The sequence below is a fragment of the Pinus tabuliformis genome, chromosome 8 (genome assembly GCF_031772625.1).
Source record: "Pinus tabuliformis cultivar Carrire ecotype Pingquan chromosome 8, CPIR1, whole genome shotgun sequence".
NCBI classification, from domain to species: domain Eukaryota; kingdom Viridiplantae; phylum Streptophyta; class Pinopsida; order Pinales; family Pinaceae; genus Pinus; species Pinus tabuliformis.
Window position 1 is genome coordinate 1,412,656,508 of NC_142294.1, and position 16,969 is coordinate 1,412,673,476.

A 16,969-nucleotide genomic window follows, 5' to 3' on the forward strand; every position below is an offset into this window, starting at 1 on the left:
CTTCAATTATTGGAAGGTAAGAGTTACTACCTATCTTCAATCTCTTGGTACAGAAGTTTGGGATATCATAGAAATAGGCTACACTTTTCCTTCAGCTACTCCTACAGATTCGGCCGAGAAGAAGAAATATGAAACAAATGCCAAAGCAGTCAATACTCTGCTGGGATGCTTATCTCAAACAGAATTCGTAAAGGTTATGCAATATAAATCTGCAAAGGAAATATGGGACAAGATTGTCTTGAGCTACGAAGGAGAAGAACAGGTAAAGCGTGCTAAACTTCAAACCCTCAGGATTCAGTATGAGAATCTCAGAATGTATAATGATGAAAGTGTGGCTAACTATTTTCTTCGGGTAGACGAGATTGTTAATTGCATGAAAAACTTGGGTGAAGAAATAAAAGAGGCTATTGTGGTTGAAAAGGTTTTGAGATCATTGTCACCCAAGTTTGAATCTAAAGTGTCTGCAATAGAAGAAAAGGAAAATCTACGAATTCTTACTATGTCTCAACTACACGGAATTCTAACTGCTTATGAAATGAGAAAGGGAGGTCCATCAGACAGGAGAGAAGCTGCTTTCAAGGCTTCAGGCAAAGGAGAATACTATGAAGCAAGTCACGTGCCAGAAGAAGAAGAAGAATCAAATTTTGTCAGAAATCTTCAACGGGGTACTTGAAGGTTCAGAGGTAAGTTACCTTTTAAATGTTTTGCTTGTGGAAGAGTAGGTCATTATGCTGCGAAATGTCTGCATAAGGATAAGATTGAGAAAGGAAAGGAACCTGCTAGATGGAACAAGAAACATAATGCAAATAAGAAAAGCTACTACACTCATGAAGACAGTGATGGTCTATCAAATAGTGATGAAGATGAACGAGGTAATGACTATAAACTTTTAATGGCATTTGAAGATGATGATTACATGGATGCTATAGATGTGGATAGCTTTTATGATGAAATTTCTAGACTCAAGACATGTATAGAAGAAAATAATATGATCATTCATACCCTACAATCTCAAATTGATGAAAAAGAAAAATATCTTGAAAAGTTAGAAGGTGAAATTGTTGGTCTTAGAAAAGAGATTGAGAAAACAAAGGCTATTAATATTAAGTTTGTCAAAGGATCTGAAACTCTGGATGAGATCATCAATGTACAACGTTCTCCTCTAAACAAGACAGGTCTGGGCTATAATGGAGAAACTTCTCAACCATCCACCTCAAAGAGTTATCTTGATGCAGCAAGAAGGAATGAGCAAAAGCACAATGAAGATCACCAGGTAAAGCAGGGACGAATTACATCAAACAAAGACTATCAGGTAAACCACGGGCAATCCGTCCTAAGGATGAACAAAAGCTACAACCAGCCATAGGTAAAATCCTCTCAATTTGCTTCAAGAATGGATGACAATAGAAATTACAATCATTTGGCCGGAAGATTTAATAACCGCAGAAATTTCTTCAATGGACAATGCTTCTCTTGCCATAACTTTGGTCACAAAGCAGCTCAATGTGTTGCATATAAAACAATCATGACTAGAGAAGCTCAAAAACAAAGAAGTATGACCGGGATTACAAAAAGGACATATAACAACTTTTCGGCTCTTGAAAATGAAGTTGAATGTTCTATTTGCAATAACTTTGGTCATGAAGATTCTGAATGCAGGAGCAGGTTTCAGCAAACAAAGGAACAAGCCTCAAGCACCAAAACATGGAGAATAAAGGAACCACAAACAGAAAGATGTGGGATAGCATTTTATGCAGAGGGACAGGAAAATCTATGGTACATTGACAGTGGATGTTCAAAGCATATGACAGGTGATAAAGAAAAATTTGAATCATATTCTGCTTTAGAAAAGGGAAAGAAAGTTTCTTTTGGAAATGATACTCCTGCAGCTATAAAAGGAAAATGCACTGCTCAGTTAAAAGAAAAAGTCAAAGCTGGAAATGTTTTGTATGTTGATGGATTGAAGCATAATCTTCTGAGTGTCAGCCAGATGTGTGATCAAGGAACCGAGGTGATATTTAGATCAAATGGATGTCTTGTTCGTGATCTTGATACAGGTAAAACGGTGATCAAAGGTGAAAGAACTCCAAATAATCTATACATATTTGAAGAAGGACAACAACAATGCTATCTAAGCAAGGATGATGAACACTGGTTATGGCACCGGAGGTTGGGGCATCTAAGCTTTTCACAAATAAGGAAAGCATGCAAATATCAGGTAGTTCGCGGTCTTCCAGATATCAAAATTCCAGACAACACCATATGCAAATCATGTCAGTTTGGAAAGCAAACCAGAACTAACTTTCCAGATAAGGAAGGATCAGCTAGCATGCCTCTTGAGCTTGTTCATACAGATGTATGTGGACCATTCAGGAAAAGGACACGTCGAGGAGAAGAATACTTGATATTATTCATTGACGATTTCTCCAGGTTTGTCTGGTTAGGACTTATGAAGCACAAAGATGAAGCATTCGAAAAATTCAAATCCTTTAAAGCCTTGGTTGAAAATGAATCAGGATACAAAATTAAATGCCTCAGATCCGACAGAGGTGGGGAGTTTACCTCAAATGAATTTTTCGATTTCTATGAAGAACATGGGATAAGAAGAGAATTCTCTACAGCTAGAACTCCTCAGCAAAATGGAGTAGTGGAAAGAATGAACAGAACAGTCCAACAAATGGCTCATGCTATGCTTGATGAGTCTGGAACTCCCGCAACTTTCTGGGGTGAAGCTGCATATGTTGCGGTTGTTATTCTCAACAAAACAAATGTTCGGGTGAACAACACTCAAACTCCTCATGAGCTCTGGTATGGTGAGACTCCTTCGGTAAAGCACTTCAAAAGCTTTGGGAGCAAATGCTATATTAAGAATACTGATGAGCAACTTGGCAAACTTGAACCTAGAGCAGATGAAGGCATTCTTCTTGGTTATTCTCCACACAGCAAAGCATACAAGTGCTACAATAAAAGACTTGGAAGAATTGTTGACAGCATTGATGTAGTGGTTGATGAGAAGGGATACATTCCTAGGCAAGTAAATCATGAAGATATCGAAGAAAATGAAGACTACCCTCAAAAACAGAATGATGAAGAAGAAGAACCTCAAGAAGAACCAGAGGAGCAGATAAGAATAGAAGAGAAGACTCCATCCAGATATGTTCAGAAGAATCATCCAGAATCTCAGATTTTGGGGCAGAAAGAAGCAGGTGTACAAACAAGAAGAACAATTGCAGAAGCTTCAAGCTATTTGGCATTACTCTCTTCCACTGAACCACAAATGTGAAAGAGGCATGCAAAGATGAATGTTGGGTCAAAGAAATGGATGAAGAACTTGAGTAGATCGAAAGAAACAACACTTGGGAGTTGGTTCCTAGACCAAAGGATAAGAATGTTATAGGGACAAAATGGGTATTCAAAAATAAATTGAATGAAAATGGAGAAGTAATTAGAAACAAGGCCAGACTTGTTTGTAAAGGGTATGCGCAGCAAGAAGGAATATATTTTGAAGAAACTTTTGCTCCTGTTGCAAGACTTGAGGCCATCTGAATGTTCCTTGCTCTCTCAAGCTTTCAAAACTTCAAATTATTTCAAATGGACGTGAAATCAACCTTTCTGAATGGAGACTTGGAAGAAGAAGTATACATTGAGCAGCCAGATGGTTTCATTCTTGGAAATGATCCAAATCTTGTATGCAGATTGAAAAAGGCTCTCTATGGTCTCAAACAAGCTCCAAGGGCTTGGTACTATCGTTTGGACAAATATCTTCATCAACAAGGTTTTTCAAAAGGATCAGCAGATAGCAATCTTTATATAAAATTTGAAAACAACAAATTGCTAATACTTGTTGTGTATGTAGATGACATTATCTTTGGCAGCAATGAAGAAGCTATGAGTCAAAGCTTTGTCGTGGTAATGCAGAAAGAATTCGAAATGTCCTTGCTAGGAGAACTGACATATTTTCTTGGTTTGCAAATCCAACAAAAGGAAGGAGGGATATTTTTGTCTCAAACCAAGTATCTCAAGCAGATTTTGAAGAAATATGGCATGGAAGATGCAAAACCAGTATGTACACCCATGGTCACAGGATGTAGCCTCAATGCAAATGATGAATCAACAGCAGTGCATCAACCAACCTACAGATCTATGATTGGAAGTCTACTTTACTTGACAGGTACCCGACCAGACATAATGCATGCAGTAGGAATAGTCGGAAGATTTCAGGCAAATCCAAAGGAAACTCATCTTCAGGCAGTAAAGAGAATCTTCAAATATCTTCAAGGAACTCAAAACTATGGCTTATGGTATCCTAGAGATACAGATCTCACACTTCATGCTTATACAGATGCAGATTGGGCTGGAAGCGTGGATGACAAGAAGAGCACAAGTGGTGGTGCATTCTTTATGGGTTCCAGATTAGTATCTTGGTTCAGCAAGAAATAGAGTTCGATTGCCTTGTCTACAGCTGAAGCAGAATATGTTGTTGCTGCATCTTGCTGCACTCAACTCCTTTGGATGATGCAGACCTTGCAAGATTTTCAAATCACTTGTATTCCACCCATCTCCATCTTATGTGATAATACAAGTGCAATCAGCATTTCAAAGAACCCAGTCATGCATTCAAAGACCAAGCACATACCAATCAAGTATCACTTTCTCCAGGAAAAAGTGCTTGAACAAAAGGTTAAGTTGGAGTATGTTCCTTCTAAGGAACAAGTTGCTGATATACTTACCAAACCATTGCCCAGGGAGACTTTTGAATACCTCAGGCAAAATCTGGGGGTTGTTGATGCATCATCATGTTGTTGAATCTCTTCTGATGGTTGGATGTACGAAAGGCTTATCTAGGGCATATGCGTACATGTGATGGATTGCGGATTGGTCGAAGATCAAATGGCATAGGTTCAGGGGGAGCATATAATGCATTGTTGGCATTATGGAGCAAGTACAGAAGGAGATCATGGATGTTGGTCTGAATATTGCTGCAATATGTCTCTATCTCTTTCATGGTCATTTATGGTGTTTGGTGGATTACGGTTCTTATTTGCAGATCTGGTTTATAGTCAGGGGGAGCATGTTCTTAGGGGGAGCATAACCCTTTGCCCTTGATGTCAAAGGGGGAGAATGACGTTGAAGATCTTGAGGTTGCCATCAAGTCCAAAGGGGGAGATTGTTGGCATTATGATTCTGGTATGGCTCTATGTTACAGATGTTGTACTTGATGGCAACACCCTCAGGTGGCAATGCTCTGATCAGGCTCTCAAAATGTTGAAAATTAAGAGGTACGCAGGTGAATGGTTCAAAAGGTGCGTACCCGCAGGTACGCCGGCCAGGAAGTGCGTTCATACACGCAGGTCACCCGTTCATGAGGTGCGTACACCCAGTTCACTCACTTCAAGGCAGAGAAGCGCGCTCACGTGGGGTTTCTTATATTTGGCCCATGGTATTTAGCCCGCCATTCTTGATTCTATGGTTTTGGCCCGTGGTATAGGATCTAATTTAGCCCCGGTTTGGATCCCTTGTATTGGTTATTGATGGTTTTGCCCCATGGTGTGAATAAGGGCTTGACTATAAATAGGGAAGGAGATCACTTGGCTAAGGTATCTTTTGCAAATTGAATATCTTAAGATCTGAAATATTGGGTTATCGGTTTAAAAGCTTGATCTATATAAAAGTGAGGTTGAAAGTGAATCTATGAAGCGTGATCTCTCGGGCGCATGATCAGATCTGGGCATCTGACTATCTGTGGCACACTGGTGGACTGCCAATTCGGCCCTAATCAGAGGTACGCAGGTGATTAACGGTGCAAGTGCGTGGGTACGCAGAGCAGAAGAAGGTACAGTGCGTGGGTACGCAGCGCGACAGAGGTTCAGGTGCGTAGGCACAGTGAAGGTATGCGACGCTTCAGAAGCCACAAGTTCGTAAGTACGCAGTGCGATAGCATCTGTGGGTGTGTGGCTATAGTAGAAGTACGCGGCGCGATAACATCTATGGGTGCGTGGCTACAGTAGAAGTACGCGGCGCGATAACATCTGTGGGTGCATGGCTACAGTAGCAGTACGCGGCGTGATTGAACAAACAGTGCGTGGGTACGCGGTGCAGCAGAAGGCTCTCTGCGGGTATACGCAGGGGAGTAGAAGGTGAAGTGAGGAGCCACGCAGGCCAGACAAACAAAAATTGCGTATCTGTCTTAAGGCATTTATTTGACTAACTTTTCTCTATTGATAAGGTGTTCTGGGTTTGGTTTACTGTTACTATTGATCTGGTTACTGCAGTTGACTGAGTGATTTACTTGTACTTGATGATCATTTGATATTCTTGGATCCAGTTTGAAAATTTATGAAAAGTGGTCCTTGAAAGAAAAAGGGGGTTGTAGCTCCCTTCCAGAAGAGACTGGAAAATGAGAGAGAGTTGTAGCTCTCTGCAGGTTGCAGCCTGCGTACTGGTAAAGGACTGCACCAGTACAAAATCATTGTAAAAGGAGTTTCTAATTTGAAAGAAGATAGAGACATATTGCAGCAGGTGGTTTTCACCCACATTAGGTTTCCACCTTATATCTGGTGTTCTTTGGTGTGACTATCTGTTTTTCTTGTTCATGCTCATTATTTTATGGTACTGACATACAAAAATAATTCAAAGTATAAATAAGGAAGATTTATTAAAAGAACTTGATCATACTAATTCACCCCCCCTCTCAGTATTATTTCCAACACTGCCAAGTCTACTAAAAAACTCCTAATTGTCTTGCTAGGTCTAATTCTAATATTGTTCGTCCAACCCTAGGCAAGGACTAGCTGCCTTGCAGCTCCTCTTGTTAAATTAAATAATCACATTTATAAATTCAAGGTTTATTTAAAGCATTGTTTAGAAATTCAAAGATAATTTTTTGGGAATACAATATGATGATGGACACATCATCTCAACAAATTCAATAACCCATCTAATCAAATTCAATAACCATGTTCATTTAAAACAAAAAATTTAAAGTAAGCCGTTCATAATTCAAATCACACCGACGCAAGTTATGACTACTCAAGTTTGCTATACAATCCAATTGTTACTCAAATTCAAATTCTAAGTAGTCTGGAATTTGGTGTTGACTTGTCATGTAAACGCAGACTGCAACTCTCCTGGAATTTGACGTCCAAGAGCATAGATTTTGACAGGGAGATATATATATATTTGACTATATATGGTTAGTCAAATGTATATAAATTTTAAAGAACAAACTATACTTTCATTCATATTCAGCGTAGTGTTTCAATTCTTAATTAATTGAGTTAGTTATATATATAGGTGGAAGTATGGTTTTGATATATTTTTATTTTCATTATGAAAATAATAAGATTACAGTTCTAAATTTCAGTGTCTAAATAATGTGTTCTTGATCGACAGTTTTATAAAACATATCCGTTAGATTTGACAGGTATATTTTCATAGATAGATTATCAGGTAAACGTCTAATGAATACATTCTCAACATTATATCATCAACAATTAAATTTACTAAGAGATCACATCTTTCGCATTAATATGTAGTTTTGCATCATAAATTAATTTTGTAATTTATGCTTATGATGCATTAGGTTGAGTTACCATGATTGAGGATGAGGTTGCTTATAATGTTTATGTTTATAATTGAATAATGTTGAGTTACATTGATTAAGGATGACTATGAGTGAATAAGGTTGAATAGTGTTAATATGTTACCAATTGTTTGACTCCAGTTGAGTACGATTTACTATAGTTGTCTATCTCTGCCGTGATTAAATATAGCTGACTATATTTTGACTATGGTTAACAATTGTATGATTATGGTCAACCATGGTTTGACTATGGTTAATCATGATTGACTATGTTGAACATGTTTTTGACTATGATTGGTCATCATTTGGCCATAGTTGAATATGATTGACCATAGCTCAAAATGGTTTGTATACAATCTGACTATGGTTGACCATATTTTGACCATGATTTGTCTATTGTTAACCATGATTTGACTAAAGTTACTATTACAATAGTGGTCGTTCATGGTTAGTTACTGTTTAACTATGGTTAACCCTAGCCATCCATTAGAGGCCTCCATGGTTAACACCTAGAAATGGACCTTTATGGTAAACACTTAGCAAATGGTGTTGGCTTAGACGAATTTGAGACCATTAAAAATTGTATTTGGAAACATATTGTTATCAAGATGTTTTTAATACTATTGTTATTATTATTATTTTTTCCTGTGTAAGGCTATCTTCTATTAAAAGAAGAAAAAAATATAATTACAAAGAGGCCACAGCCTCAGCCTTTATCAACGAAGTTCATCAAGAGTATCTAAACTGCCCCAGATTTGGGGAAACCAGTTTTCATAGCAAAAAACCATACAAATGACCTGGACCCAACACCGAAGAACCCAGAAGAAGGTTTGACACAACACAACATGATACAGCTGAAATTATGACATAACCGCCTATCATTTAGACAAAAATAAAAAACATCAAGTGACTAGACCAAACCAGTCAGTAGCAGAGACCTGAGTTGGTGTGTGGGTGGCAGCAGATGCCATGTGGCTTCACTTGGGTTCATCCTGGTTAGGATTCTCCTCGATAATGGGACAAGCATACCGATACCAATCCTCATCCGCCTCCACCACATCCCCTTCCGCCACGGCACCTGGTGGCTCCCTCGTAGGAAGAGTGCCGCTCGAACTGCAAGCCGTAGCCATCGAAATAGATGCACCAACTAAGCTGCCACCTAGTTTCCAAATGTCTCCAGTGTGTCCTCCTTCTGCATGCAATCCACCATGCAGAATTCCCCTGCCTTCTTCTGTCGGGAACCGGCCATAGTCATGACCAATTCCTTGACTGCGTTCCTCCTGAAGCTGCATTTCAGAGTTTCTCAAAGGAGCATTATGTTGTTCATTTTCTTTAGAAAGGACAATGGTAACATTGGCAATGATGATAGGCCTATTCAGGTTGCTCTAGAACCTGAATTGAGTCGAGTTAGAGACCGAACTGTGGTGCAAAGGAAAAGTGGTTGTATGAAACCTAAAATCTCTATGCTCGACAAATGAAGTTTGCATATGACCCCGTCCACTGCAAGTTTGATGATAATGTCTGTGAGGCGAGCTAGGAGGGGAGAATTTTCATGGGGAGGAGGTGGTGAGGCAGGTTCGGAGCTCTGCGCTGCATGAGGGCGAGTGCTGCCACCGCGAGTACCACCTGTACAACTCCTCATTCGATGACAGACCATATCAGTGTGGTGGGAATGGAATTCAGCAGGATAGAATGCCAGGAAGGATAACAAAGTATGAACAGAGGGGGACTGGGCAAGATTCAAAGGGAAATGCCTAGAATGGGAATAATGATGCCCATTTCCAAGGTCAATACAACACAAAATCCAGTAGCAACTCCCGGAAACAGTTCTACTGCAAGGATTTCCAGCTTGGGGCAGGAAAATGCTAAGGGAAGGAGGGCAGACTGAGGGGTTAAAAGGCTCCATGTCAAGGAAAATTGTGTCTGGCTCTCGGCCTAAGTGGCCATTAAATGCATCATGCAAGCGGGCTTGTGTTCATTTTAGGTGGACTTGGGATGGTGCGCTGGCCACCATCTGGCTGGGCCGAACGCCACCAATCCATTGAGTCTCCATTAAATGCCTCGGTGGTCACCCTCATCCGGGTAATATTACTGTTATTATTATTAATGATATGTATTACTAATATTAATAATAACATTAATATTAATATAAAAATAAATTATTATATGGAATATTATTATCACATTAAACAAATAATAATTTCTATTACAATTAATGCAATATGTGTTATAATTAATGTAGTATTGTTATGTAAAAAAAAGTATTAATGCAACATTATTATAATTAAGCAAAGTCTTTGGCTAGAAATCATATAAAAGAATTTTTTGGCCAATGTTTCGAACCTGCAATAATTGTGCTTCATCATCAAAACTAATAATAATATATTAATATTTTTGAGAAATTTTATTCTTATTTATTATTAGAATTCTATAATTATTTTTAATGCTATATAAATATTACAATTAATATTAATAAATTTAATGTTAAAATATTATTATTTTTAATAAATAATAATATTATTAACCATTAATTTAATATAAATTTAAAATTATTATAAAATTTACTTACAATAAAATATACTTCTAATTCATTTATAATTTTTTTTATTATAAATTATATAATTATTAATAATATAAAATGAGAAATATTACTATATTAATAATATAAAAAATAATATTATGAAACATATTTTGATATAAAATAATATTATGAAACAGAATTTAATATAAGGATTAACACTATTATGAAACGAATTTATGTTAAAGAAAAAGTCTTAAAACCTAATATTATCATAAGCTTGTAATAAAAGCTAAAATTAATAAACTTAAAATAATATTATTATATTATAAAATATATTAATTGTAATACTATTATATTAAACTATTGGAAGATCAACGAGAATGATGCATTGCAAGACATAAATAACATTAAAGATATTGTTATTTCTAAGTTCAAAGAAAAAATGTGGTGTGAGAAAGATTTAGCGGCTAAAAGAAAATTAAGTTATTATAAGAAGGTCATCAACCCCACCCTAGAAGATCAAAAGTATCTCTCTATTTTAACTAGCTCAAAGAAGAAAATTAATATAGCAAAGATTAGAACGAATTCTCATGAGCTCCATAGTGAAACTGGTCATTGGGTAGTTCCTAAAACGCCATGGATGGAAAGTATCTACCATATATGTGAGAATAAGAACATCGAGGATGAAAACCACTTCCTCTTAGAGTGCCCCGCTCACAACCAGATTAGATTTCAGTTTCACAATCTTTGTTACAATACTGACCTTCCTAGCCTTTTACAATGTCAAAATTATAGTGAGCTCGGAAGGCTTCTCTCCAAGCTTTTTCAGCATAGGAATAAAATCTTAAATCAAATTAAATAATTTGTTTTTAGGTCCGATACACCAATATTTGGTCTCAGAGACATTAACCATCTTTATTTTTCTAATATAAAAATATAATATTATAAAATATATTAATTATAATATTATTATATTATAAACTATGTTTATTTTTCTAATATAAAAATGTCTTTTAATATTTAAATATATTTATATAAAATCTAATATTATAATAAATTTAAAAACTAAAATAATAACGAAATAATATTATTAAAATCTATTTTTAAAACTAATTTTATTAAAAGCTTTATAATATCGTTAAAACCTATATTGATGATTTATTACGTGGCTGATTACATTTCTGTAGAGATGGTTCACTAAATACCATGATCCATGTGCCAAGGAAGGAGTAAAAAATTTCGTGAAGAAATTTAACGACAAAGCACAAAAATGATATATAATTCAATATATTTGAATGTAGTTATTATTAATTTAAAATATAAAGACATGATTGAAGTATGGAATGAAGTTATAATTTGAAACTCTATTCATAAATTTAGACGAGATAACCATAATATGGCAACATTTTTCATTTTCAGTCATAGAATTGAAATCTTAATAGAGTAAAGAACTAATCTTCCTACTTTCAATAAAAAAAATATCTTAATAACTAAAATATATAAATTATATACTTTTTACAATTTAAATTTATAATTTCTACCAATAAAATAAATAAAACATATACATTTCGCAAAATAAACACGTAATTTTCAAAACCAAAAAATAGAGAATACAGCGAAAATCAAACCACTCATAAACAATGCACTAAATTCAAACCACCCATAAACAATAACTAAATTCATTTATTTGATTTTATCACTGAGTTTATCAATGATCATGACGCCAAGAAATATATTAATAATACACCCATTACCATGTATTTTACACTCAATAAACTTTTTTGAATTTAACTTTAAAATTAGTTTTAAAATTTTTACAATATTATAAAATATATTCCATATATATTTTAAATTTTAAAATCATTAACTATATATTAGAATTTTAAAATATATATTTTAAATTTTAAAATCATTAACTATATATTAGAATTTAAAAATAACTTTTTTTAATTTTTAAAAATTTACAGCATTAAAAATTACATTTAATATATATTTCACTTCTAAATATAATAGATTTAACGATGCTTTTATAAAATTGTTTTTATAATTAACATGTAAGTTTTAATCATATTAGTTGAATCAAGGTCCATCACGAACATTTAAAATTATAAATGTTACACAGATTATTTCGATGTAGGAATATCGATTCACGCCAACCAAATATGATTCCAGACGTTTCCAAAGAAGGCGATTAACTGGCAGGGACGATATTCGTTCGGTCTTGTTTCGTTTAATCGCGCGAAAAAGGCCGTAATCTATAATTTGTGCATTTTTGGAACCAGGGCCCATGAGGCTACACTGCGAAAGTATATTCTTTTTATTTGTGTTTTCTTAAATAAGTGTTTGTTTCAATTTCCTTCAGCCTGTCTTAATGGTTGTATTGGCCTTTTTGTGGAGGCAACGGGGAAGAAAAGGAGTTAGGAATGCATAGCCTGGCACCACGCAGTTAGCCCGACCTTAGACTTGGGCCGGGCCAGTTGGCTGGTCGGGCATTGCACTCTTCAAGATCGTCGTATCGTCGTAGTTTATGGAAATTCCGGTCATATTTAGAGAAAATTTGACAAGGATTTTTATACATCCAAGTTAGAGTTGTTAAAGTGTCCTAGATATTTTTGTTGGTTCTGAATTCATTCCATCATTAAAAACACCATTCAAACACTGTTTCTATAAGATTTTTTGAAAATTTTTTGTCCAAATTCCAACCACTTTTGACCATCCGGACAATTCCTCCGCCTCGTTAGATGACTCCTTTTTAAGATAAACCCTGCACTTTCCCTATAGTCTTTGTTTTCTAATCTCTCAAGCTAGTTTTGTTGAGGCTAGGTTTTTCTTTAGGTTTATGTGGTTGTTTCTATTTATTCAAAAGGTTAGCGCATTGGATCTTGTTTTTTCTACATTAATTAGATCTAGATCTATAAATATGTCGGAGTTTACCACGTATACATTCTCAGCGCATTGTTGTATGGACTCTGAGAATCCCTGAACCAACATGTCTATGGAGTATACAACTTGCTGGGCCATAAATGGGGTGATTTCTATAAATAAAATAAAATACTTTGTATTTGTATTCCGCGTTTGAAAAAAACATTGCTGACATACTTTCCTTAGTTCTACCTAGCGGTCCTTTGTATCCATTCTGCTTTTTGCAAAGGAAGCATCTTATAAGCTAGATGACTCTATTATAAACACTTTTGGAGGGGTAGTGGTACTGACATGCTTAGGAGCATATATCTATGCCAATTAACTACTTTCACCTTCCATGTTATGGATAAGTTCTTAAAGCCTTTAGTTACTTTACAACCCGGTTTAAGCCTAGTTTCATATCTCCTAGGAAATGGATCCAATTCAAAACCCCTTTTGTTAGTGCATATTTTGTTCTTGCATCCTTATCATATAAAATATCTGAAGAATCAAGCTGCATTGAAATGGTGATGCACTGGTTGGCCTTTGGCAAAAGGTTTACCCAAAGAATCAACATGTTTTTCAATAAGTTTCATTTAGAACTGTAGTAAATCCCAGTATCCTCCAACCATTTGGTCTACAACAACTTCTTCATAATAATGTTTGTCTCTAGTAATATCTTCTAGTGAAAGAAGGATATCCATGCAATCAACATATTGCATAAAATATTTTGCATATACACTTCTACACTTATATAATACTAATTGTTCCGTTATACAACCAGCTCACAAAACAGAAGAAGAGGTAGATAAACGACTTCAAAATATGCCTCTTAGAGGGGGCAACCTCTTTTATATTACAAAAATGAACAATTCTTGGATGATACAAATGACAAAACCTCCTTTGTATATATAGGAGTCTAAGGGGGCACAATATAATCAGAACCGGCATAACAATAATAATGTAAGGGCACAACAATAACAATAGTGGGCTTCTATGGGTGCAATAATAACAATATGGGGACTACATGGGCACAAAAATACAATAAGAGGGTTGCACTAATAACAATAACGTGCTACACTACTGTTATAGCGACCTAAAATGCCCCTCTGCTTAAAAAAATGTTGTCCTCAATGTTTGAGTAGTTATGGAGGCTTCTGTATAAAATTTTCATCCTCCCATGTGAAATCTTCAGCGGGTAAGTTCTTCCAGTTGATGAGATACTCTAAAATTAATCGATTTCGTAGTTGTCGAGTTCTTGTTTCTTTGATTGCTTCAGGTTTCAATATGATTTTTCCTTCCTCATCAAGATACGACAATATTGTTTGGACTCGGAGCTTGTCACCTATAGCCTTCTTTAAGCATAAAACATGGAACATTAGGTGCGGTCGGGAAGATGCAGAAAGCTCCAATTTGTATGCGATAGTACCAATATTTTGCAACACCTTATGAGGACCATAGTAATTTGGTGATAATCTATTATCCTTCTTAGCTTCCTTGAGGGACATTTTTTTGTATGGTTGTAGTTGTAAAAATACTTAGTCACCTATATCAAAACTTCTTCCATTGTGATGTGGATTTGTCTATTGTTTCACTCAATTTTGCCCCAAAGTGAGGTTATCTTTTAAAAGTTGGAGAACTTGTTGTTGATGCTTTATGTGATCTTTCACTACTTCAACCTTAGAATTTTCTCTTCAAGATAATGTGATGGATGGTGTATGATATCCATAAAGTGCCATAAATGGGGTTATTTTTGCTAAAGCGTTATACCACCATTCAACTAGAGGTAACCACTTGACCCATTGTGTTTCTTATCAGATACAAAGCAACGGAGACATCCTTCCAAACATTTGTTCACTATCTTCGTTTATCCATCTATCTTGAGAGTTTGAAGAGTGGTAATTCATGCCAATGCACTATAAGATATGGTCGGATTCATTTCTTCTTTCTATGGGGTTGGTTCCTGGTGTATACCCTTTTCTTTTAATGTTTCTTGATCATTTTCTTCCTCCTCTTCACAATCTATGTAAAATAATTTCTTCTCAACACACTTATGACCTTTAATGTATTTTTTATCACAACTCTAACCAAGCCCTTTTTCTATTTTTTCTTCTGATTGTTATGGTGTCAACCTTGTAGGTTGTGGAAGGCTACGAGCAACAACACTTCTATATTTATAGTTGTGAGTGGTAGGATTCCTTGTTGCCGTAATTTTTCTTTTAATTTTTCCTGCCAACTTAAATGTCTTCTCCAATGAATCAAGTTCTCAAACACGAGCCTCATGTTGAATGTTATCCTTTAAAGTTCCTATGAAGACATAAATCCTCTGATTCTCTGGAATATCATTTACCCTTATATTCAATTTTTGGAAGTCCTGAATGTGCTCTGCCATTCAACCCTTTTGTTTGAGACTTATCAATTGGCTAAAGAAGGTGTTTCTCTCTATATCCTCATAATGTGCTATCATTTTCTTCATGAAAAATGACCAAGTGATAAGTAGTTTACGAGAAAAAAGCCATCTATACCATACAAACTGATTCGGTTATAAATATAAAGATGCAAAACGTACATTTTGTGGCAGTTGCACATCATGTAGATCAAAATATTGTTCCATATGTAGTGTCCAAGTTACCACATACTTTCCATCAAAATTCATCATATCTATCTTTGGAATATGGTGGGTCTTCAATCCAAAATTAGATTCTACGAAATCAAGATTAAAATTTATTTTTTTCTCATCATGAGTTTCCACTATTACCTTTTCATCATCAAAAAGTCTTTCTTCTGGAATATTTGTCCCACCTTCCTTCAAACCTTCCATATCTTTCTTCAAATCTTCCATGTTGCCTTTAAATTTTGCTTCTAAAACATTGGTCTTAGCTTTCATGCCATAGACAAGGATAATTTTAGGGGCGAATGTTCGCCCTTTGGCGAAATTAAGGGGTTTTAAATTTTTAGTGGGCGAATATTTTGTATCATAGTACATTTTTACAAATCACCTCAAATAGCCCACCTTATTTTAAGGGAGAGGGTAAAAAAGGTAAATTTAGCCCTTGAAATTAGGACTTACAACCTTCCATTCGCCCATTTTCAAGAATAGGTTTTATTTAAGTGAATCATATGGGCCAAATACCATATTTATAAAAGAGGTTTGGTAAATTAATAAAAATATAAATAAATGAGAGGTATGGTAAATAAATAAAACATTTTTTATATTTACTCCATAAGTCACCTTATATACATGTAAGGGTGTAAACAAATAAAAATATAAGTAAAGTGGAGGTATGGTAAATAAATAAAACTTTTTTTTATACTTACTCAAAAGGTATGGTAAATAAATAAAAATATAAATAAACTAGACGTATCGTAAATAAATAAAACCTCTTTTTATATTTAGTCCATAACCCTCGTTCTATTTATGAAGGCTCAAGAAAGAGGTTTTATTTAAGTGAATCCTATGGGCCAAATACCATATTTGTAAAAGAGGTATGGTAAATTAATAAAAATATAAATAAAGGAGAGGTATGGTAAACAAATAAAACATTTTTTTATATTTACTCCATAAGTCACCTTATATTTACGAACACTCAAAAAATGGGTTATATTTAGGTGAAACCTATGGCCAAAATACTATGGGACAAATACCATGGACTAGATTGTTATTAATACCATGCAAAAAACCATTATTAACCCTAATATTAGAATTAATAAAAATAAAAATGGCACATGGTATTGACCCATGGTATTCACCTGGAATGTAGCCTATTTAAATGGGGGAATTAAACCAGCATGTAGCCTATGCTAAGATTCACTAGGACTTTACAAAGTTTTATTATTTAGTGAAAGACTCGCCAAGATCTTACAAGATTTTATAATTGAGTAAAATATTCGCCATGCCTGGTGAGAGATTCGCCAAAAAATTATATATACATATTATATTATTGATAAAATCGCCTTCCATTTTT